Here is a 27412-nt window from a genome sequence, read left to right on the forward strand (position 1 = left end):
AAGACACCAGTCATGTTGCCATACCTTAGCAACAGTCATGATACATTTATTTTAAGAAGTACATTTTATTTTTTACCCCCTGTTTCTATGGTTTCTTGGGCTGGATATGGCAGCCTGGAACGGTTGTTCAAGTGCAGCTAAACTTGGCATGTTTAGTAAACGTGCCACAATAATTAACAATAATGCATTGCATCTGTGCAGCTGACCTGCGGAACCTGGGAATATACCGTTCTGTCAAGATGGGAAGAATATAATTATAATACCTTGTTAACGTGACTATTTTGTTAATAACCAGCACAGATAGATAAAGGGACATTCATGGATTTATATTTAAAAGTAACTTTTATTTTACCCCCTGGACCCAGGGTATGGCAGCTGCATACCCCTGCCATACCCAATTGACGCCCCTGCGTCTGGGATGTGGGGACGTGTTGCTTCCAGAGACTGTGTAATGGCATTCATTCGAGGGAGGTCGTGGTAACGGTTGTGTGGCTACGCAAGACTGGGAGCAGCGGCCGCGCAGGCGGGAGGTCCGGTCGGCGCGCTGAGCGCTGAAGAGGCTGGGAATGCAAAGTGACACAGTGATGACATAAGTGGCGCTGAGTGGCCCTACGGAGGCAGCGTGGGGCACGTGAATGAAAATAACACCGTGGCACCCACTCCACCAGAGCAGAAAACACTAGACTAGGAGAGAGAGAGAGAGAGAGAGAGGCAGAGAGAGGAGGCTGGAGAGAAAAAAACAGTGGTTTCGGCTTCAGCAAAAGCTAAGGCATGGCAACATGACTGGTGTCTTGCAAGACACCAGTCATGTTGCCATACCTTAGCAACAGGCATGATGAATTTATTTTAAGAAGTACATTTAAATTTTCCCCCCTGTAGCCAAGGTATGGCAGCTGCCATACCTTTCCATACCCAATTGACGCCCCTGAGAAGAACTGTGCGTTAGCAATTGAGTACCTGAGACAAAAAACTCATTTTGTTGAATTAGATTTGTTTACTTACCTCATATATATTAGGAATTATAAGACATAATACTTATGGAAAGTGGAAAAACAGCATATCTCCAACAGTTTGTGGAACAACAGTATAAGTCTGTACAAGCAATATTCAGCAGACAAAGGGAGCAGATAACATTGAAACAGACTGTTGAACACAATGAGGGGGGAGTGCATTAACAATTTAACAGATTAAAAATGACTAGTTTGTGGTTTACAGTCTGGTAAATCAAAAAAAAAAAAATATATATATATAAAAAAAAATATGGACTTGTTATTCGTCTCAGGTACTCAATTCATTGAGCAAGCGTGCGCGGGCATGTGTGTACTTGTGTTCCTATACTTATGAGGGCGAAATGTAAAAAGAAATATGAGAATATGAGGACCATTTTTCTGGTCCTCTCAGGAGAGGAATGGTTGTTTTATAATTGTTTTATAGTTTGAAAAGATGTTTTAAGAGTTAGAATTAATTAGGAGGACATTCAGGTTGGGGTTAGAATTAGACAAGAGCTTAAGTTTTAGAGTTTGGAGTTACAGTATACGCGCCATTTATGCTTGAGTCGCGTACCGATGCGTCACACACCGAAAATAGCACATCTACAACCTCCAGCTGTTTGTGTTTGTACGGGACTATTTTCAGTTTAGCGTAGTGGTTAAAAATGGCAACGAAAAAAAGTCAATGTCCTCACAAATGTAGTAATTTGCGTGTGCGTGCGTGCCTGCGTGCGTGCGCGCGTGCGTGCGTGCGTGCGTGCGTGTGCGTGCGTGCGTGCGTGCGTGCGTGCGTGCGTGCGTGCGTGTGCACGCTGGGTGGTGGGAGGGGTAGCGGGGCTGGAACTAATTTAATGCCTGAGTGACCTCACTGCAACTACAGCTAATAGAGGCCTTTGTCTCTCCGTTACACACACACGCACGCACGCACGCACGCACGCACGCACGCACGCACGCACGCACGCACGCACACACACACACACACACACACACACACACACACACACACACACACGCACAGGGGTGTCGCACCAAATTATGGGCCCTGGGTACAAGGATTCACTGCGGGCCCCCGCACAATTATTTTGTGCTTTAGCTATTGAAAAATAGCAGATCTACAAGCTCACTGCGAGCTTGTAGATCTGCTATTTTTTGAAAAATCATGAAAATTTGTGCAAGTCTTTGAATACTTCAATCCTTCTAAGGTTTTTTTATTTTTTTTTATTATTCTATTTTTCTATGTCAATGTTGGTCAAACCTTTTCATGTGAAGGACCCCCACCATGATATGTATTTGGCCACGGACCCCCCATCTCAAAACATTTAGTTCCAGGGACCCCCCCAGAAGCTAAATTTGAGTTACAAAATGTTTGCTTAAAAAATACATAATTCAAAGATTTGCACACATTGCACACACAAATTTTCAAAAATAGCAGATATACAAGCTTGTATATCTGCTATTTTTCAATAGCTAAAGTATAAAATAATAAAGGCCCCTCCACCTTGGGCCCTAGTAACCCACTCCCCCCCCCACCGCCAGTGACGCCCCTGCACACACACGCACACACACACACACACACACACACACACACACACACACACACACACACACACACACACACACACACACACACACACACACACACAGAGAGAGAGAGAGAGCACTGGGAAGTTGCCATTCATGAAGCAGGATGGTGGCAACAGGTGGGAGCGATTACAGCTGTCATAAAGTTTGAAAAATGGATTGTGGAGCGGCGCTGAGTTGATTGGACGTGACAGTGTTGTCATTAAGGTTGTAAAGGGAACAAAAGTAGGGTGAATGGTGAAAAAAAAACCTGTCTCCAGTTTGATTTCACTCTTAATTTTTTTCTTTCTTTTTTCTTTTTTTTTTTTTTACATTTCCAGATGTCCGGCACAGGCTTGATTACACGATATTATTCTTAAGGAAGCCCTCTTCTGGATTAGTTTCTTGTCCTGGATTCTGTGCTGGTAGGGTTGTGGTGGTTTCCAAACGTTTCATGTCAAGGACCCCCCCCCCCCCCTCCCCCCCAAATGAATATGTATTTGGCCACGGAAAATATGTTTGTGCCAGGGAGTGGACCCTCGTACATGTACGTGCGTGTTTTTAAAAATTATCTACAAGCTCACAACGTGTCGATATATTAGCGTAGGGTCGCACCGGTTAATCTGATTTTGATATGTTTTGATGAGTATATTAACTCTTTTACTGCTTCGGACGTTCCTGTTCGCCCCAATTTTGACCCTAGCTCGTTGCCAATTCGAATGCTTGTTCTTTTACTTACTTTGGTGACTGTAAGTTGATAACTGGTCGCGCCGCCGTGTACAGTAAAAACATCTCCCGTAACGCTGCTCTAAAATTTCCACCGCCCGTAAACAATAATGGAGTCCCAAATCACTTCCTTGCTGTTTTCTGTGAATCTGTTCTAGAAAATGCATTTCTATGCTCTGAATGGACGGCAAGCGGAGCGGCCCAATTCACATTCATTCTTTGCATAAGGCTGCCCTCTGTTGCCAGCTTGGCTAAAGTACACATATAATAGATCCAATAAAAAAAAATCTTTTGGAAATATTCAATAGATCTTTTTCTATAACATCGCAAAGGTAAGCTGCTTTTTGCTGGCACCAGCCCCAATAAATAAATAATACATCTGGCAGTAGAACTGTTAAGTCAAAAACAATGTCGCAAAGAAATCTAATTGTCGGGGTGAACTACTCCTTTAACTGGCCTTGCTGGGGACCCCCTGGAACCCCCTCAAGGACCCCCGGTGGGGAGTGAGAACCTGCCGCTTTAAATCACATCTCACACACGACATAGGAAATGGAGGTTTGATCGTGGGTGGTTGTTGAGCTAATAACAATTATCGACGCGCCGCTCAGACCTTCCTTTAAAAGGTTTAGAAGCAAACTGGGCTTACAAATTGGTTCCATCTTCTTTGGAGCAATGAGGAATTCCGCGTGGACAGAATGAATTGAGTGGAACGTTAATGCAACGGAATCACGTTTGCCTCTGAAATGTGTTTTGAATTTAGACTTCATTTCACTGTGGCAGGATAGGAGCAGACAGGTGAATCAAGCAAATACAAGCCGCGATTAACTCTCAAATACCTGGAACGTGCCCGGGGCGCGTTAGATTTTAACCACTTTAACCATTATTGTATGCTTTAACCTTAGAAAAATAGCAGATATACAAGCTCACAGCGCGGCACCGAGTGCCGCACTGCGAGCTTGTAGATCTGCTATTTTTGAAAAATCGTGAAATATGAATATCTTTGACCCGATCTTTGACCCGACTACTAAATCCTTCCTCTAAATCAGTGGTTCTCAAACTTTTTCATGTCAAGGACCCCCAAAATTACAGGTATTTAGCCACGGACCCCCATCTCAAAATATGTTGTTCCAGGGACCCCCCAGAAGCAAATATTTGAGTTACAAATGTTCGCTTTTAAATAGATATATTCAAAGACTTGCAAAGAAAAATCATGATTTTTTTTTTTCAAAAATAGCAGATCTACAAGCTCGCAGTTTTTCAATAGTTAAAGCAGTCAATAATCCTAGGCCTAAATGGGTTAATTAGATCCGTGTGCACACTGTTGTACAATCCTCACTGTTAATGAAACTCCTGAGAGTGGATTCTTCTGCGCGGTGGTTTTCAGCGACGGCGTTGACTTCTGAGCGCTGCCAGAAATGAACTGCTAGTCTGCGCTCTCTTTCCACAAAGTGTCATTTTAATAATACATATAAGAGAACTGGATAAATATTGCTGCATTATCCGTTCTATTCCATCTATTTAATGCAAGTACAATAGCTCCTATCAATGCTTGGCAAATACACCCATAACATTACACATTTATAATACTGTACTTCATGCTGCATTTGTGTACAAGCATTGTGTCTGCATTTGTTCAACTCATTTAGAGGGAGAGCAGAGCCCAGGATTACAGCGGAAGCAATTGGCACTGGGTGAAAAAGTGGGTTACAAAATCGTGGGGAAAAAAAATATTAAAAAAAGTATCTGTGACTGTTTTTTTTTTTTTGATTGATTGAAGACTTTATTAGAAGTTTGCATAGGAAAAGGTACAGTTTCATGACAGTACAGTTCACTGGCACAAGGTCTACTAAAAGGAGATCCTAGAAAAGACTAAGCTTATTTCCACAGGAAACCATTTAAGTATCTCATATAACATTGAATTGAACTGTACATTTGTACACTCAGAGTTAGATCAGCGCTGATACAGTCCTCATCTACAGTGTAGATGAGGGGTCCCAGAGATCAAACCGGGGGTCCTTGGTTGAGAATCACTGCTATAGCCGTAAAAAAAAAAAAAGCACTGTAGTGCACACACAGGTGGCGGTTCATGTATGGCTGCTTGACACTGTACAACCCTGCAACTTATTTTAACGAATTAAACAGAGTAGGCTAATACAATGCTGAAACTAGTACTGAACATCTGCAGTGGCATGTCCTACTCCTTCCATGTGCTTGTTGGGGGGACTGACTGCGTGACTCACTGCCTGACACATTTAAAATTCAAGAAACAAATCACTTTATTTTTTGAGAGATATTCGTACTAGTGACTTTGTGAAATATATTTTCGCAGCAAACCGCAATTTTACACTACACACACAAATGTCTAGTTTCTTCAGTGTTTCTTGTTTCTTGTGAGTGTTGAGGTGATATTTTGCACCCCTGTGGTACGAAGAAGCTGTTGAGCTCCTCCATGTTGTTCTCCAACTGTCTCTGGTCCAGAATGTCAGTGCAGCTGACGCTCTGGACCAGAGCTATTCTCCAACATGACACCATCTGACACGGCTGCCATATGGCATCTTCACATGAAGATAATGTAGACCTCATTGATCCCATTAAGACCTGGAACGCATCCGTGTAACTCTACATTTTAACCGCTTTAAACACTATTTCATGCTTTAACAATTGGAAAATAGCAGATATCATGCCGCGCTGTGAGCTTGTAGATCTGCTTTGAGGTGGTGACAATTTGAGTAAGTCTTTGAATATATACAAGTGAACGTTTGTAACAGATTTTTTTCTTTTTCTTTTTTTTTTACATTCAGTTTCAGCATCACTAGGGCTGTCACAATTATTACATAATCGTCTAATCGTGATTATTTGACATTATCGCAATTATTTTGTCATAATCGTCATAATCGTGAATGTTGAAAAATGTCCGAAATAGTGGAAATAGCAGATCTACAAGCTCACAACGCGTCGCATCGCGACGCGTTGTGAGCTTGTAGATCGGCTATTTCCACTATCAAAGTAATTTTTTAAGTAGTAAGTTGTCAAATATGTCAGTAATTTCTTTGTATATTTAGGTTATGTGTCATATCTGCCATGTGCAACTTCAAAGCCTAAAAGCCAAACAGAAATGTAATTGTCAACGACAAAAACACAATTAAATCGTTAATCGCCAATTATTTGAGTGACAATTTATCGTCATGTAAAATGTCATATCGTGACAGCCCTAAGCGTCACCCAGCAGAAGGCTGCTCAGGTGGCCACGTGGAGCTGTTATAAGGGTTAAATGTCTTTGTTCTTTTAGTGCTACAGAGCAGTGGTTCTCAACCTCTTCAGGCCGTGACCCCCCAAAATAATCACATTTGAACTGGGCTATTTTAGATGCTTGATTTTTACACAGACAGGGCAATTCTTTCAACATAAGATGTTGCATTCAGGTTCAGGAGAGTTTGGACAAGGCAATTCTCTTGAACGCTGCCTTCAGGTATGGCATGGAAAGGGGGCATTTGCCTTTCTTTCACCATAGTAAAAACTGCATTCATGGTCTGGAGAGGGCACGCTTTTTACAGATGGATAAAAGGGCAGGGGCTCAAGCCCCCTTTGATGTCTATGGTGTCTGTATTGTTTTAGCACACAGGGATAATATACCCTAACAGAATGAATCATTTATTGGTAACATAATATAAGTACCAACACATTTCAAATTCAAGAGGCAAAAACCTCAGACTGGCCATAAGTTGGGTTTGCAATTAGAACCACAAGAATGATTCCCGTTTGATATGATAATATATGATAATAATGAAGGAACTGGTGAGAACAGCATTCCTAAGGAGACGGCTATCTAGAAAGGAAAGAAAAAAAGTACTGACTACTTGATTTTACAGACTTTAAAATCCACAGTGTTCACACTCTGAGTCAAAATAACACTCAGTGTATTATTTATGATTATCATGTCATCACGGTTCCATAGGCCAATTCCACAGTAAATATGCCTCCTATATCAGTAGTTATCAATCTTTTTCTTTTGTTAAAAATGGAGAATGTATTTAGCCTGAAAATATTTTGGGTCAGAATATTTCTAACACTTCCAAAGTGACTCACAGTGAACTTGTAGATAGCGTTAAAATCTAAAATGACATGGATGCTTTCCCAGTTTCAATAAGTTAGTATAGCTTGAATATTTGCAGTGCAAATTATGTTAGTTATAATAAAAAGTCCATACTGTATGTAGTAATAATATAAAGTAAAATATACATCTTAACCTTTTACTCCATTTCTTGGTCATCATTTTAAGAGTTTAATTAAACGTCTGTTTTCGCACTAGCCATATTCGGTCATCGCACTTATCACTCACGTCTCGGGTGCTCATTTCATGTTAATAAGCCCGACTAATTAAATTCCTAAAGATCTTAACAGACGAGACCCTCTTGGAGAGAGAGAGGAAAAAAGGAGACAAAAACAACAACCAAACAATAGAATTCTTCTTCAACCTCAACATCTTCCTCAAACAAGTCTGGAATGAAAGCTTTAATTAGTAATTAAAGTGTTGAATGGGCAGCGACAAAGGCTGTCTTTAAGCGGTGGCTTACTAACGGCGAGGGGGGGGGGGGGTTGGTATTGATAGTAGCAGGGACGTACTGGGCCCCTGATTCAGCCCGGGAAAAAGAGTTGCAGAGGCCCTCATTGCGCGCTATAGAGAGAGATCTCTCTCTGTAGTGCTGCTGCAACTCAAAGATTTGCCATTTCAGATCATGACAAGTGACAAGCCAGTGGGCCAATTACATGAGTTATATTTCGTCGTTGTCGGGTGGAAACCGTTCGTTTTGTATTTATCATTTTAAAAATGATTTAAACTAGTGAAAACAGCCGATCGGATCTACAAGCACACAACGCCTCGCACCGCGAGGCGTTGTGTGCTTGTAGATCTTCTGTTTTCACTACTTTGTACTACCTTTGCACTACCTTGTATGATGAAGCAGGGCTTTGCTTTGCGAAAAAAATTACGAATTTGAAACTTGGAGATACGAGGTTTCTGCCCGACAGTGACGATTTACTTTGTTGGCCGTCCAGCCCCCAAAATGGAAGGAAGGCCGACATTTTATTTTTATTTATTTTTCCTAATGGCCGGCTTGGACCGGCCGGGAATGAACCGGCCGTTCGGGAGTTGTCCCGCTTTTCCCAATGGCCAGCACGTCCCTGGATGGTAGGGGGGGGGGGGAGGGGGGGCTTAGCGTCCTGGAAGGCTGGGTGTTTGCTCAGGGTCTTAGCAGCGTGTTTGGCAAAGCAGCCACTAATAAAAGGCTCTCACAAGGTCACCACCAAACTGGAATCTCAATTCTTGTCTGTCGTGAGTCCAGCTACCGGCTACCGCACCCACGCAAATCCTCTGTTTGAATTGAGCTCTTGAGAGCGTACGAAATGGAACCAAATGGACCCCAAGAATAGGGTCCATTTGGTTCCGTTTGTACACTCTGAGAGTTACAGACCCATACCTGACATCCTATAGCACTAGCAGTGGTTCTCAACCTGGGGGTCCCGACCCCCCAGGTGGGGGTCCACAAATTATTTTGGGGGGTCCCCAGATGATTAACTTAAATGTGCAACATTGTTTTCTCACTCAACAGTAAACAAACCAACATAAAGTTTAAGTTTATAGAGGGTATCTGCACATTTCTACAGTGACAATTTAAGGACTTTTTTATACCACTAAAATGTCAAATTAAACATTGTTGTCAAATATTAGAGGCAAACATTGAGAAAATAGCCGATCTACATGCTCACAACGCCTCGCGCTGCATGTAGATCGGCTATTTTCACAATGGAACTGTGTTATATAAAATGTAATGCCTCAACTCTTAATGCTTGTAGGGTGGTGGGGGGGGGGGGGGGGGGGGGGGGTCCCCAGTTAAAATATGATTATTTTGGGGGTCGCGGCCTGAGAAGGTTGACAACCACTGTCCTATAGTACACGTTATTATGTTTTGATATTTTATTGTTTAGACAAACGCTAGGTTCCTGGTTTATTTATGATCCTAATTTACTGAGGCACTAACACTGTTTCTCTGCATGTGATGTATGGGTTCACTTACTGTTGGTCTCTCTGGTTAAACAACGGCTGCTAAACGCCTCAATTGACCCAGACCCATAAGGGTCCATTTGGTTGTATTTGTACTCTCTCAGAGTTCTAGATCTGCACATTAAGCACAAGCGAGTCTGCGCTTTCCATATTAAATGTGCCATATAAATAAATGTGACTTGACTTGTGAGGGCCCATTTGGTTGCATTTGTACACTCCGTTAGGGACCCACGCACTCTCTGTGTTATAGTTTTAGGGTGTACGCCGTACGGTCGGTAAGGAGAGAGCACTCTCTGTGTCAGAGTTTTAGGGTGTACGCCGTACGGTCTGTAAGGGGAGAGCGCAGCCTTCGCACAAGGTCACACAGCCGACCTGGATTCCCAATGCCGTCCGCCGGAGCGAGTCTGGAATACTAACTCGGCCGCATTGGACGGAATTAATTATAGGATAATGAATAATTGTCCACTTAATGCATTTTATGAATAGTTTTTTTCTGTGATTGGCTTTTAAAATGCTCTTGTCATACAGTATCTCATCTTACGTCTGTAATGCAAACAACATTAGCACAACATTTTTACATCGAGCACAGTAGTAACTTGTATGTTTATTTTATTTTATTTACCTAACACAACTAAGCTGGCTGTCAAAATATATTTCCACAATGAATTGGAAAATATGAAATGGTGTGTGTGTGTGTGTGTGTGTGTGTGTGTGTGTGTGTGTGTGTGTGTGTGTGTGTGTGCGTGTGCGTGCACGGGTGTGTGTGTGTAATTGGCAAACATCTTTTCACTAAATGATACCACAAAAATAAAATAAGTAACCCTTTCTAACAGTAAAATCTAGTGTTAATTTTACTCCAAAGAGTATAAACTCATTTGCATTCTCCAGTTTAAATTAACACTGAGGTTCACAGCGTCCATGTGGGAATACATTCCACCTATTCACCTCGGATAAGTAAACGCATACGCTAGCTTTGCCGTCAAAACACTAGAATCAGCAGCCCTTTCTCTTAACACAGTAAAAACCTAGCCTTAACTCCCTTGACGAGAGTCAATCGAACTCCTCTTGAGTGAAATTAAGACAGTAAAAACTGAGCCTTAATTCCCTCGCCGAGAGTCAATCGAGTCAATCTTGAGTGAAATTAACAGTGAGGTGTCGTCGGCGTGCAGGTGGCGTCGTGTCCGCCACACATCCCTGCGCTGCATGTTTTTCATGGAGGACGATCGGTGTTGCTAGGCTGCAACGCTAGCGCTAGCAGCAGCATGGGTGGAAGTGTTTATTTGTGAACCGACACGGGGAGAAGAGGCTCTGGCGTTCTCCCTTAACACCACTCGGCTCCACACACACACGCACACGCACACACACACACACACACGCACGCACGCACGCGCGCGCGCGCGCACACACACACACACACACACACACACACACACACACACACACACGCACACACCACCTGAGAGCTATAATAGCGCGTTTCCTGCTCTGGCGCCTGGAGCGAGGCACTTCCTACTTGTGGGGTTTCAGTCTCCATAAGAGCCGCGGGTTCCAACCCAACAACCCAAGGGTCCACTTTCATTTTCATATCCTCCTTCTTTTCTTTATCCCCCCCCCCAACCCCCACCATCCCCCCGCCCACCCCCCCCACCCCCTTCAAAAAGGGGTACAAAAAAACCCAGATTGCACTATAGTGCAGAAACCGTTATGGACCCCTGTTATGGACATTTGTAATCCATATTTCGAATGAATAACAAAATTGCGTTGCACATTTAATTCCATCGCTTTGGGGAAGAACTTTTTTTTTTTTTAATTTTCTCCCCAACCGTCTTTCCAAGGGCCTTTATTTTTTCTTAAATTTTCCCCACCCTTCCCCCCCACACCCCCTCAAAAAGGGGTGCAAAAAAACCCAGATTGCACTACAGTGCAGAAACCGTTATGGTTATGTTATATGGACATTTTTAATCCATATTTCGAATGAATAACAAAATTGCGTTACCACGTTTAATTCCATGGCTTTGGGGAAGAACTTCTTTTTTTTTTTTCTCTCTCTCTCTCCCGGCCGTCTTTCCAAGGGCCTTTTTTTTTTTTCTTAAATTTTTTTTCTCCAAAGTGTGCCTGATTTTCATAATTATAAAATGGCAATTTTTTTCCCATTTTCCGTTCCTTTCTGTGAAAACAGCATGGCGTTTGGGAGACGCCGGCCGGGTGCGTAAACAGAACACTTGCAGTGGGGGCTTAATGGTGTTAACACCTTCCTCGGGGCTGGAAGTGGGGATGAAGATAAACACTGGGGGGAACAAGGCTTCTCTTCTATAAGTGGAACCTGTTGCAGTTGTCGGGAGGGGGGGGGGGGGCACGACACGACGGACCTGGCAATCACTGTTTGTTTTGACAGCGAATCCAAAATCCAAACTGACACTGTATGGAATTAGGGTCCTGTTTCCTGTGAAAAATACAAACCCCTTGTACCAGGGAAAAGGATCTGCTGGCTTCAGAGAGGGGGGAGAGAGAAAACGGTGTGTGTGTGTGTGTGTGTGTGCAGGGGTGTTGCACCACATTCTGGGCCCTGGGTACAAGGATTCACTGCGGGCCCCTGTGCATTAACTATTGAAAAATAGCAGATATACAAGCTCACAGCGCGGCACCGAGTGCCGCGCTTTGAATATTTCAAATCCTTCTGAGGTTTTTAAAAAAAAAACCTGTGTTTCTATGTCAGTGGAGCTCAAACCTTTTCATGTAAAGGACCCCCAAAATGGTATGAATTTGGCACGGAACCCCATCTCAAAATATTGAGTTCCAGGGACCCACCCAGAAGCAAAATTTGAGTTACAAATGTTTGCTTAAAAAATACATATATTCAAAGATTTGCACACATTTTCACGACTTTTCAAAAATAGCAGATCTACAAGCTCGCAGCGCGGCACTCGGTGCCGCGCTGTGAGCTTGTATATCTGCTATTTTTCAATAGCTAAAGTATAAAATAACTAAGGCCCCTCCACCACCTTGGGCCCTAGTAACTCAGTCCCACTTTCCTACCCCTAGTGACGCCCCTGTGTGTGTGTGTGTGTGTGTGTGTGTGTGTGTGTGTGTGTGTGTATGTGTGTGTGTGTGTGTGTGTGTGTGTGTGTGTGTGTGTGTGTGTGTGTGTGTGTGTGTGTGTGTGTGTGTGTGTGTGTGTGTGTGTGTGTGTGTGTGTGTGTGTGTGTGTGTGTGTGTGTGTGTGTGTGTGTGTGTGTGGGTGGGTGTGGGGGGGTCGCCCCCAAGAAACGGCCCCAGCAGGTTTTTGTGCATGAAAAATCAAATTGGTCCAATTGACCTTGCATGCTCCCACCTTGCAATTATTTCAGATTGTAAGCAGATGCTTAAGACCGACTTATTTCGTATGCCGAGCTGGGGGAACGGAACGCACGGTCAGTACGGTCGTATGCCGAGCTGGGGGAACGGAACGCACGGTCAGTGGGGAGACAAGTACTCTGTTTACTTTTCCTTTTTATTTTACTCAAGTAAAAAAAAAACGGACACAATTTAAAAAATATATTTGTTGCCGGAAAAAGGGCTGTGTTAAGAATGTGACTTGAGGAAAAGTACAAAAGTATTGGCATGAAAACATACTTAGAATTTACAATTTAGGCATTTAGCAATACAATACAACAGTGTTTCTCAAACGTTTAATTTTCAAGCTCTCCCCTTAACTCTGACAGTGTACAAATGGAACCAAATGGACCCGTTAGGGTTCATTTGGGTCCATTTGTACACTGTCAGAGTTACACACTTGTATCTGTCCATTTAGACACCCCCCTAAAGGAACCCACAGAGTCCCTGGAATCTACTTTGAGAACCACTGCGATACGATATTACAATAAGCAATACATGCATATGTAGTGTATTTTATTGTGATTTTATTGGGTCTGATATAATGATTGTATTGAATACTTAGGGCTATGCTGAAATAAAAGTGCTAAAACCTTTTTTTATTGTCAAACTATCTCAATAGAGGGTATGCACGTGACGTTATCATCATAACTAAGTTATGCAGGAACGCCTACTGAGTGGCAAAACACTACTACCTCTATGATAGCAGATATACAAGCTTATATGTGACGCGTTGTGAGGCATTCCTTAAAGGTGATACACCATGAAATTTCACTTTTCCTATTTTAAAACCTTTTTTTGGGGTCCCACTAGCACCTTCTATCCTCACAAAGTCCCATTTCTGACCGTTGTGTCTTTCTCTGGTTTTTGGAAGGCGAAGGTTAAAAGCATCCCACGGGTTCTCAAAACAGGCTGTCCAGAAATGCATGGTGTATCACCTTTAATAGTAGAAGTATAAAGTTAATGTATGCATGTTTTATGTATTATTTATTATTATAATATCCATAGGCCTATTACATCTAAATCTACGAAGTAACTACAAATGACAAATAGTTGTAGTGGAGTAAAAAGTACAATTGCCTCTGACATTTAGTGACTTGAAGTATAAAGTATTGACATTTTTAAACACTCAGTTGACCCATGACATGTAAACCAGGAAAGCATCTGTGTAGTTTTAGATTAGTTTTCTTACAAGCTCACATCGTGTCTCTTGTTGCCGTGCTGCTATATTCTTGTGTGAGGCTGGTTTAGAAGGCTTTGGTAGAATCAGCCTCAGGTGGAACTGTGTCGCTTTACATCTTAAACCACTTCAACCATTATGTTATACCATTATGTTAAGCTTTTAAAACAATCGCAGATTTACAAGCTTGTAAATCTGCGATTTTAAAACAATCATGAAAATGTGTGCAAATATTTTTTGAACGTGAATATTTGTAACAAGTCTTTCTTTCTCTGGGATCCCTGGACCAAAATATTTTGAGATGGGTGTCCGTGGCCATATATTTCAAGGGGTCCTTGACATTAAACAGTCTGAGCATCGCTGATATAGAAACACGTTTTTTTCAGAAAACCATTATTTGACATTTGTAGAATTGGTTTCAGGGCTTGCTGCGTTACAGTAAAAGTACCTCAATAATCTGCTGAACTACGGTAGTTGAGTAAAGTGTTGTTGGTTTCTTTCCATCAGTGCGTGGGGAGCTTTATGCTCAGGACGTCCAGTGAAAGCTATAATGCTAATATAATGTAGCCTTGACCAGGGGTGACGCACCAAATTCTGGGCCCTGGGTACTTAAACCCAGTGGTTCTCAACCTGTGGGTTATGTTGGGGGGTCCCCACATGAATAGCTTAATGTGCAACATTTTTTTCTCACTTTACAGTAAACACATTAACATAACGTTTAAGTGTACTGTATAGAGGGTATCTGCACATTTCTAAAGTGACAATTTACGGACCTTTTAATACCTCTAAAATGTCAAATATGTTAAAATAAAAAATTTAAATATTTTGAGACAGAAATTGTGAAATTAGCTGATCTACATGCTCACAACGCCTCACAACGCGAGGCGTTGTGAGCATGTAGATCTGCTATTTTCACAATAGAACTGTGTTATACAAAATGCAATGCCTCAACTCTTAGTGCTTGTCAGGGTGGGGGTCCCCAGTTAAAATCACGGCTTAAAAAGGTTGAGAACCACTGCTTTAACCAATGAAAAATAGTAGATATACAAGCTCACAGCGCGGCACTCGTGCCCCGCTGCGAGCTTGTAGCTATGGTGTTTTTGAAAAATCGTGAAAATTTGCGCAACTCTTTGAATATTTCAAATCCTCTACGTTTTTTTTAAAAACCTATGTTTCTATGTCAGTGGTTCTCAAACCTTTTCATGTGAAGGACCCCCAAAATGATATGTATTTGGCCACGGACCCCCTTCTCAAAATATTTAGTTCCAGGGACCTCCCAGGTGCAAAACTTGAGTTACAAATGTTCGCTTAAAAAATACATATATTCAAAGATTTGCACACATTTTCACGACTTTTCAAAAATAGCAGATCTACAAGCTCGCAGTGCGGCACCGAGTGCCGTGCACTCGGTATAAAATAAGTATAGTATAAAATATCATATGTATAAAATAATGTTATAGTATAAAATAATTATACCTTGGGCCCTAGTAACTCAGTCCCAATCCCCCCCCTCCCCTTGTGACGCCCCTGGCCTTGGCTCTGACCAGGGCCCTGCACACAGCATTGACCGGTGGCAGTCCCTTTGAGAGCGCACCATATTTAAAGGTGTATTCAGTGATAATGAAAGTGGCCGGGGGTCATCTTGTCCCCTACTGGCCTTACAGCGTGGAAATGTTGAGTTTTTACACCATTATAATGTTCTCGTTTTGATCATTAGACCCAATCACTGAATATCGGTAGGCCTACGTCTCCAGCTTCAGCATATGTATGATACTGATTTACTACAAGACTGGCATTTTAGGTGTTCATTAGTTTACAATCTAGGCATTTAGCAGACATTCTTAATTCAGAGCGACTGTGGTTCTCAAAACTTTTATTTTGACCATCATAACACAACTACGCCCATACTCTACCCTGATTGGTCGAGGACTGGCTGCCCACCTCTGAAAACCGAATCTAGCTATGCTCGTAACACGGGCCATGGTGGAAGTCCTTATATGGTCAGCACACATTCTAGTGAGGAGAATGAATGGAAAATGTACCAATTATATTTTTATTTGAATGAAATACAATCACTGAATATACCTTTAACCACGTTTCATAGCAAAGAAACGTGAGCTTTTTTTCTTTTTACAATAAGGGCTTTTGAGTAGAACGTGAAACAGCAGTAGCAGAATTTGAGAGATCAGGTCATCGGCTGTGAAAGAATTGGGTTTCTAAAATGAAGCGGCGCTTAATTTTACATCCCATCCGCGCCAGGGAAAGAAACTTCTTGGCTTCTCCTCTGCATCCGGCCCAGACGGTTAGGCGGTAATATGATTAGTTTCAAAGTGGAAGCTGGTATTTTGCATTGAAGTTAGGTTTGCTTCAAGTGCGTTTAGGCTTTTATGGTCCTTTGAATTGATTGAAGACTTTATTAGAAGTTTGCATAGGAAAAGGTACAGTTTCATGACGGTACAGTTCACTGGTACAAGGTCTACTTAAAGGAGATCCTAGAAAAGACTAAGCTTATTTCCACAGGAAACCATTTAAGTATCTCATATAACATTGAATCACAGACGAATAGAACGCAGTACTATGCAGTAGATATATTCAGTAAAAAAAAGAAAGAACAAAAAAAACAGTACGTTTTTACAAACATTAAGTATATACAAAGAAGGGGCAGGGGAGGGTAGGGCTGGGCTAGATTTGTTTTACCAGTTGCGAACGGCTGCTGCCTGTAAGTGGTTTTTCAGGGCGATTTTAAAGGATGCTAGTGATCCACACTCCTTTAAGACCTTCGGTAGGGCATTCCACATTTTTGTTGTATAGCAGAAGAACGAGTTTGACCCTTTGTTTGAGTTTACTCTGGGTTGAACGTGATCTGTGGCGCTGCCTCTGGTGTTGTAATTGTGGACATCCTTAACGTTTATAAAGTATTTTGCCAGGTACATGGGTATCTGCTGTGAGTTATTCTCAGTCAGTCCCGCAATATAACTGTATTAATCCCACTAGGACAGGGGTTTTCAAACGTTTCTGACTCGGGTCACCCCTGTAAATAACCCTTTCATCCACGGCACCACCCCTGAGTTACACTGTTCATGTTTAGAATCTTACATCCTATTGGAGAAATATCCGTTTCCATCAGAACTGACTGAAAATAACCTTATACTTGACGTTTAACCACTTGAACTCCAGCATGCCTATTCTGGGGGGAAGGTTCACCAAAAATAGCCGATCTACAAGCTCACAACGTGTCATGTTGTGAAGCGTTGTGAGCTTGTAGATCTGCTATTTTTGGCGAGGAGAGTTGTCGTAGATGGGAAAAGAACTCGCGTACAGTGCAAATCAGGTCTGTTTTACTAAGCATAGTGAAGTGATATTGATGTAGAGATATTGATGAATTTCAAATATTATCACATTATCTCGCGGCACCCCAGGGTGCCCCGTCACCCACTTTGAAAAACCCCTTTGCTAGGGGCAATTCGTTGATTAAAGTTACGGTGAGTTTGTTAAATGTTTAAAACGTTATGTTGTGATAGTAATCATTGTGATAGAGTGTTTGTTCAGTAACAGGGGTCTTCCCATATCTCCAGCTTTTTAATGAACAGAAAATATCCTTTCAGATGGGTTGCAGGTTTTCAATCAATCGAGAGAGTACCCACTTATCAGCTTAAAGGAGTGGTTAGTTCCCCCCCAAAATGACAGTTTTTCTGTTGATTATTCAGGCCATGGAGACTTGAGTTCAATAATATTTTTTTGTATTTGTCTCATTCCTTAGACAAAAAATTGATTATAGTAAATTTACCCCCATTGATTGCGGATGGGGACCCAAATGGATTCGGGTCCCCATCCGGAATCAATGGGGGTACATTTATTGTGATCAAATTATTGTCTTAGGAATGCAACAAAAAACTAAAAATATGATTGAACTCAAGTATCCATGCATGAGCAATCAATAGAAAAAAATGCATTTTGGTACTACTCCTTTAAATGTTATATTGTTCCAGATCTCTCTCCTGATTGGATGAAATTGGTATCCTGACCCCAAAAACGTATTTTCTGTTTATCAGAGCGCTGGAGAAACAGGCATACCCATTACTGAACAAACACATGCTGAGAGCCGCGCTGTGAGCTTGTAGATCTGCTATTTTTGAAAAATCATGAAAATGTGTACAAATCTTTGAATGTATATTTGTGAACGTTTGTAACTCAAATATTTGCAAGTTGGGGGTCCCTGATACGTAATATTTTGAGACGAGGGTCGGCGGGCCAAATACATCCATAATTCTAGGGGTCCTTGACATGAAATAGTTTGAGATTCACTGATGTAGAAACATGATGCGTTTTTCAAAAACCCTTAGGAGGATTTAGGAGACGCAGTTAGGATTTTTCATTTCCGTGTGAAAATAAACACACTCGGCCGCCATTACAGACCGTCAATTTCCACAACATGGACTCGATTGTGGCTTCCGAGGCTCTTCAAAATAAAGCTCAAGTGAATGGCGGCGCTCTGTAGCCAAATAATTACCAAAATAATGGCATCCCAAGTGTTAAAGCATCAAATAATGGTTAAAAGTAATCATGCGTTCCCAGCCTTAATGGGTTAAGATGGGGGTCCTTGGGGGGGGTCCTTGGACATGAGAACGTTTGAGAACTGGGTGATATGGGGCATAAGGATGAGACGATAAGCGATATTATCGTTTATCGTGATCAAAAACACTACATAATCGTATCGTGGAGATTTAATTCATTGTGATATCGTCCTCCGTCATCCACTGGTATCAATTCACCTTTTTTTTGCCGAGCTGCATATCCAGTACAACTTAAACCCTCTAGAATTGGTAAAAAGTACTTATACTGATAGTCTTTTTCTCACTCTTATCAAATGTCTTTTGCAAAAAATAGCCGATCTACAAGCTCACAACGTGTCGCGTCGCAAGCTTGTAGATCTGCTATTTTTTGGCAAATGTTCCGCCCCAGGATAATGGATTTTGATTATCGTGATAATATCTTAAATCCCAATTTCTTTTGTCACAATCATGGTGATTAGGGCTGTCACAATTATTACATAATCGTCTAATCGTAACTATTTGACACAATCGCAAATATTTGTTCATAATCGTCATAATCGTGAATGTTGAAAAATGTTCATACATTGATAAACCTTTTCAGAAATAGTGGAAATAGCAGATCTACAAGCTCACAACGCGTCGCGATGCGACGCGTTGTGAGCTTGTAGATCGGCTATTTCCACTACCAATGTTATTTTTTTAAGTAGAAAGTTGTCAAATATGTGAGTAATTTCTTTGTATATTTAGGCTATGTGTCATATCTGCCATGTGCAACTTCAAAGCCTAAAAGCTGAACAGAAATGTAATTATCAACGACAAAAACACAATTAAATCGTTAATCGCAATTATTTGAGTGACAATTAATCGTCATGTAAAATGTCATATCGTGACAGCCCTAAGGCTAGGGCTCCACCAAAATGACGGCGTCGTGCCGGCGTCGGACGCCGTCAAAAAATGAACCGGGGCGAATTTGAGCGTCCGACGCGGACGTTGACGTCGGCAGTGGAGCACCCTTCATTGATTAAAACGGGAGCGTTCCCTGCGTTGACGTTGACGCGACGCTCGACGCGCTCGGTGGAGCCGGGGGGTAATGGTGATATGACATGTTCATATATGGTCCCATCCCAAACTGGGCCTACTGGTTCAGTCGCACCCTTGGCCATGTGTCTCATCTGTGCCTGGGTAATTGACCAATAGCGCGTCTCATTGATCACTTCCATTGAGGGGCTATTTGGAAATGATAATTTTTCACTCCTCTCCGGGAAACAGGATTAGCTCAATTAATCACTTTTACAGATTGGTTTGTCGCTTTCCTATTGATCACGCTTCTGACGCCACCCGGAATGATCAATGCAAACACACTTATGCAACGGCAAATCCCCCTTTTGAAAATGAACGTCGAAGGGCAGAATTAATCTTTTAATTTGAGACGTTTTTGATCCTGTTGGTTTAATTGGAATTGAAAGCGAAGAGGATCTTTGGGATGAGATGACTTTGTGGACAAGCGGCTTTTAGAGAAATGATCCCTTTGCGTCGCCACCGTGAATTTATAAAGCAACCCAGTCAAATGTGGTGACGTTTTGCTTGCTTTTATTTGTGTATATCTGCAGCTTAATTTATATTCAATCTTCAAGCTTGTTATCTTGAAAATCTGTTATTTTTGGCAAACGACAACAACTAGTGTACGGTGTGTGCAGTTAGGAAATATATGTATCCGGTCTATTCGTTGAGGCAGTCACGATTATGACATTTTAGTTGACAATTTATTGTCATACAAACAATTGTGATTAATTGTTTTTGGCATTGAACAACAAATATGCTCTTACAGTTGTACAGCATAGGTTAAGTTCTTATACTTAATCATGTTATACTAACATTTTAAAAAATGTACAGTGCAAGCTCACAGTGCATGTTAGTGCATCACATCGCGACACTACACTGAGCTTGTAGATGGGCTGTTTTTGAAGATTTGGAAAACACGTTTCAACACTATTAAAACGTATTTCCAAAATACGGAGGCTAGATTGAAAATGGTTATGAGTTTTCATCCAGCTGTTTCTATATACTGTATATGAATGGTAACGATTCCAACAATTATGCACTAATAAGAATGATTAACTGAGATAGTTGTGATCAGACGATAATGTAATAATGGTGTCAGACCTCTTTAGTTAAGAAGGAACAGCGCTTTACGGGGGGTTTGTTTGTTGTGGCTGCAAGGTGAGGTTCTTCTGTCTCTGTTGACCTGGCTGCTGACCGTTTATCCTCCTGACCCCAGTGACCTTTGACCCCTGTGGCTCAGAGCTCAGACTCCCCCCTCACACCCCCCCAAATAACGAACGGGCGGGGTGGGTGTCTCACAAGGCTTTAAGTCTGATTCTCAACCTGCGGACCACAAGGCTATCACACAAATAACTGGCAATAATGAGGCAGAGTGGGGCGCCCGCTGGCCTAGTGGTCAAGGCGCATACCACATACTAGGCTATGATGCCTGCTGGCGTCGCCGGTTCGATTCCCGATCCGGACGACCTTTGCCACATGTCATTCCCCATCTCTCTCCCCATTTCCTGTCAGTCTACTGTCCTATCAATAAAGGCATAAAAAGCCCAAAAAAAAACAAATCTTAATAATGAGGCAGAGTGCGCGGTCATCTTTGGTCTGTCACATTTGCGACTTTGTGGTCCTTTTGTTTGTGACTGTTCTAGAATGATCCCAGTGACCGAGGTCCCGTTTAGACGGCAACGCTCTGTAGAGAAAACGGCGAGGTCCCGGGACATCGCCGTTGCGTTTTGCTTTTTAGTGTCCATGTAATTTTGCTAGGTGGCGGTGGCGCACGGATAGACTATTCTACCTCGTTGTTGGCGAAGGCTTTTCCTCTCCTACTAATACAGACTGAATCCCATTCTCAGCACTGGCCTCAGTGGCCTACTGGACTAGTCACTGCGTTTCCAATCCATGCACCACGGGTTCGCATCCCACTCATGCCACTTTTTTTCACCACCGCGGACAATCTTTTTTTTTGCGAGGCGCGCGCCGTCTCAGGCGCAGATGAGCCGATTCAGAGTGCGACCGGCGCATGAGCCGACTCAGCGGCGCTACCGAGTTATGTGCCGTTATGGACAGAATAGTACATTTTGACCAGGGGACTGCTTCTGCGTCCGAATGCGGCTCAATGCGTTGGACTTCTGCATGCAAGTCTTTCAGCCAATCACATGCTGGCAGGGTGTGGCATGCCCTGCCCACATGTGTTGTCGTTTCTTGCGTTTCTGTTGTTCACACGGTGAAGGGGAGTCAGCTTTCCCACCCAAAATTCCAGTTCCGTTTTAACCCCGAAAAATGCCGTGAACGTAAGGCATATCTGACTTTTCATTTTGCGGAATTCTTGTTGCAAAAACGCAGTTTAAACAAGGCCTGAATCGCACGGCTGAATCAGACACTCTCTCTCTCTCTCTCTCCGTCTTTCTTTCTTGTCATTTTGACATTTCCTCTGATGAAACCAGGAGACAAGCGCTCTCCTCTGGAATTGAAGCCGATAAGGAAGTGCTGCCACAAGGTGTCGCTATTTCCCTCCCTGCTGTTTGCAGAACACTTCCCATGGCATTAAAAGCAATGGCTATGGGCAACATTGTCATAACATAAATGCTTCATGCTTTCAGTCGCTAGTTTTAGAGTTTTTTGTAAATGATGGTCCAATTAAAAGTATGGTATCCTTCTAGGGCTTCTGCTGGCTGCTGAGCAACACAGTGGAACCAAATGGAACCAAATAACGGGTCCATTCCGTTCCATTCGTAAAACACTCTCAGAGCTACAGACCCGTAACTCCTCTCATCAAGGACCTCCAGGGGGTCCACGGACGCCACGTTGAGAACACTTTAACCCATTCAGAACGGGTACACATTGTGTATCATTATTTTATGCTTTAACTATTGAAAAATAGCAGATATACAAGCTCACAGCGCGGCACCGAGTGCCGCGATGTGAGCTTGTAGATCTGCTATTTTTGAAAAATCGTGAAAATTAGAATTTTTACCTGATTCTATAAGTGTCTTTTGAATCCTTCAAAGGTTTTTTTTTTAAAACCTGTGTTTCTATGTCAGCAATCTGGCCAGCCATCGTCAAAGAAAAGGTCCTTTTCACTTAAATGGAGCTCAGTTAGTCTGTTCTTGAGAGACCACTATGTGAGAGACTACTATGTCAGTGGTTCTCAAACCTTTTCATGTGAAGGACCCCCAAAATGATTATGTATTTGGCCACCGACCCCCATCTCAAAATATTTAGTTCCAGGGACCACCCAGAAGCAAAATTTGAGTAACAAACGTTCGCTTTGAAAAATACATATATTCAAATATGTTGCACAAATTTTCACGACTTTTTCAAAAATAGCAGATCTACAAGCTCGCAGCACGGCACTCGGTGCCGCGCTGTGAGCTTCTATATCTGCTATTTTTCACTGGTTAAAGCATAAATGGGTTGAATAAACCCTGGGGTAGAGACCATGCCGTCCACTGGACCGCTGACAGGTGCTCATCAGTCTAAAAACCACCGAAACGAAACACGGCCACTCGCTGACGTTGCAGCTCCTCTTCATCAAGGTAAATCTCCAGCGTTGGGTTGGAGGCGTAATGGGATTTCCTCCGCTGATTTCAGTCCAGGTGTAATTGCAGCGCGGGCCTTCTTTATTGATATTCTCTGTATATTCTTTAGTTTTTAACCCATTTAGGCCGAGGATTATTGAATGCTTTAACCAGTGAAAAATAGCAGATAATACAAGCTCACCGCGCTGCGAGCTTGTAGATCTGCTATTTTTTGAAAAAGTCGTGAAAATGTGTGCAAATCTTTGAATATGTGTATTTTTAAAGCGAATGTTTGTAACTCAAATTTTGCTTCTGGGTGGTCCCTGGGACTAAATATTTTGAGATGGGGTCCGTGGCCAAATACATATCATTTTGGGGGTCCTTCACATGACAAGGTTTGAGAACCACTGACATAGTAGTCTGTCAAGAACAGACTAACTGAGCTCCAGTTAAGTGAAAAGGACCTTTTCTTTGACGATGGCTGGCCAGATTGCTGACATAGAAACATAGGTTTAAAAAAAAAAAAAAAACCTTAGAAGGATTCAAAAGACACTTATAGAATCGGGTCAAAATTCAAATTTTCATGATTTTTTAAAAATAGCAGTTCTACAAGCTCACAGCGCTGTGAGCTTGTATATCTGCTATTTTTCATTAGTTAAAGCATGAAATAATAATAATACACCATATGTGTACCCGTTCTGAATGGGTTAATACATTTAGGCTCTCCTCCGGGCCGGCTGACCTCAGTGACACCGGCTGGGATGTGCTTTCTCCACAATGAGATTAGCGTTTTCTGGAGGAATGCATTAGCCAACGCCGGCCCCCTGCTTTATTGACAGCCTCTGTTTAGAGTGTATGAGAGCATTAATGTGTTTACACTACAGACACGGCGTGAGCGACTCGCAAGGCATGGCGCTAATTAATTTGACGTTTCTTTTGCATGTTGAGCTGCGGTGGACATCATGGTAAGGAGCAGTGATGGAAGAAGTACGCCGATTAGTTTGACTTAATACCGCAACTGTTAAAAGCAACTGTACTGTATTCGAAATGTTACTTTATTAGAAGTACAAAAGTGTTGGCATCAAAGTATACTTACGGTACCAAAGGTAAAAGTACTCAGAATGTCCCATTCCACACTTTTTTTCTTTTGTGTATTTGCGTACGTGCTTGCGTGTGTGTGCATATATGCGTTGCAAAAAACAACCTGTAATGCAAACATTTCAAACGTTAACCTCTTATGTGTGTGTCCTCTCAGGACTGTTAGACTGCAGTAATGATGATATTAATGCAATAGAATGGATTCTTTAATGCACAAAACACTGCAACTTTGGAATGTAAAAAATGTATTCCATCATTTTTAAGGTGTGTGCTGTACACACACACACGCACGCACGCACGCGCGCGCAAACACACACACACACACACACACTACCTTTCCCTTATGCCAGGGGTCTTCAACAGGGGGTCCGGGACACCTAGGGGGTCCTCAGAGTTACTACAGGGGATCCTCCAAGTCTTTGAGTGATAGAAACTTTTTTTCTCAGTTTTTATACTACCCACTTGAACCCTGGCGTCCACATTTTGAGAACTTTAGCCAAAAATAGCAGACCTACAAGCTCACACCGCCTCACGCTGCGAGGCGCTGTGAGCTTGTAGATCGGCTATTTTCGGCAAAGAGGTTTGGTGTAGAGGGGGAAAAAGAGCAGATTAAGTAAAAAGGTCAAGTGTATTAGGTATTGATGGTTCAACTGGTTAAATATCTGAAAACACAAACTGACATGAATCCAAGATACACTGATGATTGTGCCGTCAAATGATGAAACTAATTGGAATCTATGAACAGGTTGTGGGGGTCCCTGCTTCATCTCTCTCTCAACTATGGGGTCCTTGGCCTGAAAACGTTGAAGACCCCTGCCTTAATGCAATGAACAGTATGCATTCTACACGCATACATTTGACACACAGAGTGAGATATACGGTGTATCTCCACAGCAGAAACATGCGGTCACAAACCTAACATCCGGACCTCTGAGGCCCGCCATCGCTCCCATCAGCACCAAACATGGCACAAACACTAGTGGTCAGGGCTCTGCCATCAGATTAGTCATACCAGGGGACACGTTGGGGGTCCCCAGGGGCCTTTTTGGGGGTCCCCGGTGGCCACAGGCACTCCGTTGCTCCAATCCGCACAAAACCTGGCACAAACAGTGTTTATGGCGCCTGCCATGACAATACTCCCACCAGGGCCCTGAAAATCTAGTTGCCCACCATAGAGGATAAAACGCAATAAAGATAGTTGCTTTTTTTCCATTGCGGTTCTTTGAAACGGTATCTCTAAAATATATGGCGTCCGGGCCTCTGGGGGTCCCCCAGGTGTCCTTTAGCGGGTTCCAACCAGCGGCAAAATACATATCATTTTGGGGGTCCTTGACATGAAAAGGTTTGAGAACCAATGACATAGAAACGTGAGTTTTTCAACCATTTTGACGACATTTTGTAGCATCGGGTTAAGTTAAAAAATGTAGTTCTTCTCCCACCACTGGTGGCCTCAGGGACGCTAGACCAGTGGTTCTCAACCTGTGGGGCGGGACCCCCAGGGGGGTCCCCAAATGATTTTGGGGATGATTAACTTAATGTGCATCATTGTTTTCTCGCTCAACAGTAAACAGACCAACATAAAGTCTAAGTGTATAGAGGGTACGTGCACATTTCCAAAGTGACAATTTAAGGGCTTTTTAATACTTCAAAAATGACAAATGAAACATCGGCCAAATTGTCAAATATTAGGGGCAGAAATTGTGAAAATAGCTGATCTACGTGCTCACAACGCCTCGCAACGCGAGAAAATAGCATGTAGATCAGCTATTTTCACAATAGAACCGTGTTATACAAAACGTAACGCGTCAACTCTTGCTTGTCATTTAAAATATGATTATTTTGGGGGTCGCGGCCTGAAAAGGTTGAGAACCAGTGCGTTAGAGCAGTTGAAGTGGTTTGAAGTCTCCTTCCTGACAGGAGTGAAGGGGGAGTCGGCTGCAGCGATGCAGCTGTGCCCCCCCCCCCCCCCCCACCTCCCCCGGTCCCCCATCGCCATGGAGACTTGATTGTCACCGGGGCGGCGCTGGTCACGGAGCAGGCGGCGGCGTGCTCCGGTGGTCCTGCCACGAACACCCTGCACCCAATTAACGTCCCCCTCTGCAACTGGCCCTCCCTAACCACCACTGGACGCACCCAGGTCACACACCAACATGTACCCCCTGCCTGTGTGTGTGTGTGTGTGTGTGTGTGTGTGTGTGTGTGTGTGTGTGTGTGTGTGTGTGTGTGTGTGTGTGTGTGCGTGTGCGTACGCGTACGTACGTGTGCGTACGTGTGCGTGCGTGATTGTAGGATTTGAGAAACCTGGTCCTCCTCACAAGATAAATGGGTGTTGTTGTTTTTTTTATGTTAAGAGTTGGGCTTACGATTTGGGAAAGATTCAGTTTGGGGTTGCATTCAGATTTCAGACATTTAGGGGTAGATTTATAGGATGTAGGGATAGATTTAGGGGTTACGGTATGGAGTTATAGCTGATTTTTTTTCCTTGCCCGGTGATGTTGTGCACAGAGAATATTAGAGGGCGGTGCATTTTTAGTGTCTTTTAGTGTGGCAATAAAAGGTTATTCATAAAATCACCATCCTCAAAAGTATAGTACAGTGTGTGCATGCCTGTGTTCACACACCTACCCACGTCGCAAACAGAACATGTACAGGCTAGGGTTTGATTGTCTTTCCATGTGTAGATTTGTGTCAGGGCAGCTCAAATGAATATTATTAGCACACATTTGAAAGGTCTCTTCTTGTCCAGAGTGACTTATGAGTAGCGATGGAGCTCGTTAATTTTTTATTGATAATGAGCACCTTATCGATCCTGCTTATTGAGCCAGGCTTGTATTGAGCCCACTATTGAGTGTTTTCTAATATTTTGTGGAAAGATATGAGACTACAAATTCAGAACATTACTGCTATCTTTTTTATTGGCCAGTTGTTGCGACTGAGTTTGTTTCTGACCACCATCTATGAAGATGACAATTGACAAAAGTAACACATATCACTAATAACATTAAAACAATCATTCATTAGTGTTAAATAGCTTTATGTTATGGATAGTACTGTAATACTTTGTTGATCGCCTCTTGTCTTGATTGTCTAAACATGACGCCATGGGCCGCTATGCTCGATAACACGCTTGATAAGCCCAAAGCTTATTGATACCGGGTACTCAATAAATCTGTTATTGAGGTTATCGAGCCACCCTTGTTTAGGGCTCCATCCCTACTTATGAGTGTAAGATACTAAGGTCAGAGCAAATGGCCGCAACTCTAGTCAACAAACAACAGGTTCAGTGGTCACATACATGG

At 42.6% G+C, this 27412-nt stretch overlaps 1 protein-coding gene across 1 annotated transcript in view; it reads left to right on the forward strand.

Moving 5' to 3' along the window:
• The window catches only part of hlcs (holocarboxylase synthetase (biotin-(proprionyl-CoA-carboxylase (ATP-hydrolysing)) ligase)), a 103087-nt gene that overhangs the window by 40259 nt on the left and 35416 nt on the right, over positions 1-27412 (forward strand). The window lies entirely within an intron of this gene.

This window comes from Nannobrachium achirus (genome assembly GCF_963921795.1).
Source record: "Nannobrachium achirus genome assembly, chromosome: 19".
Classification (NCBI taxonomy): domain Eukaryota; kingdom Metazoa; phylum Chordata; class Actinopteri; order Myctophiformes; family Myctophidae; genus Nannobrachium; species Nannobrachium achirus.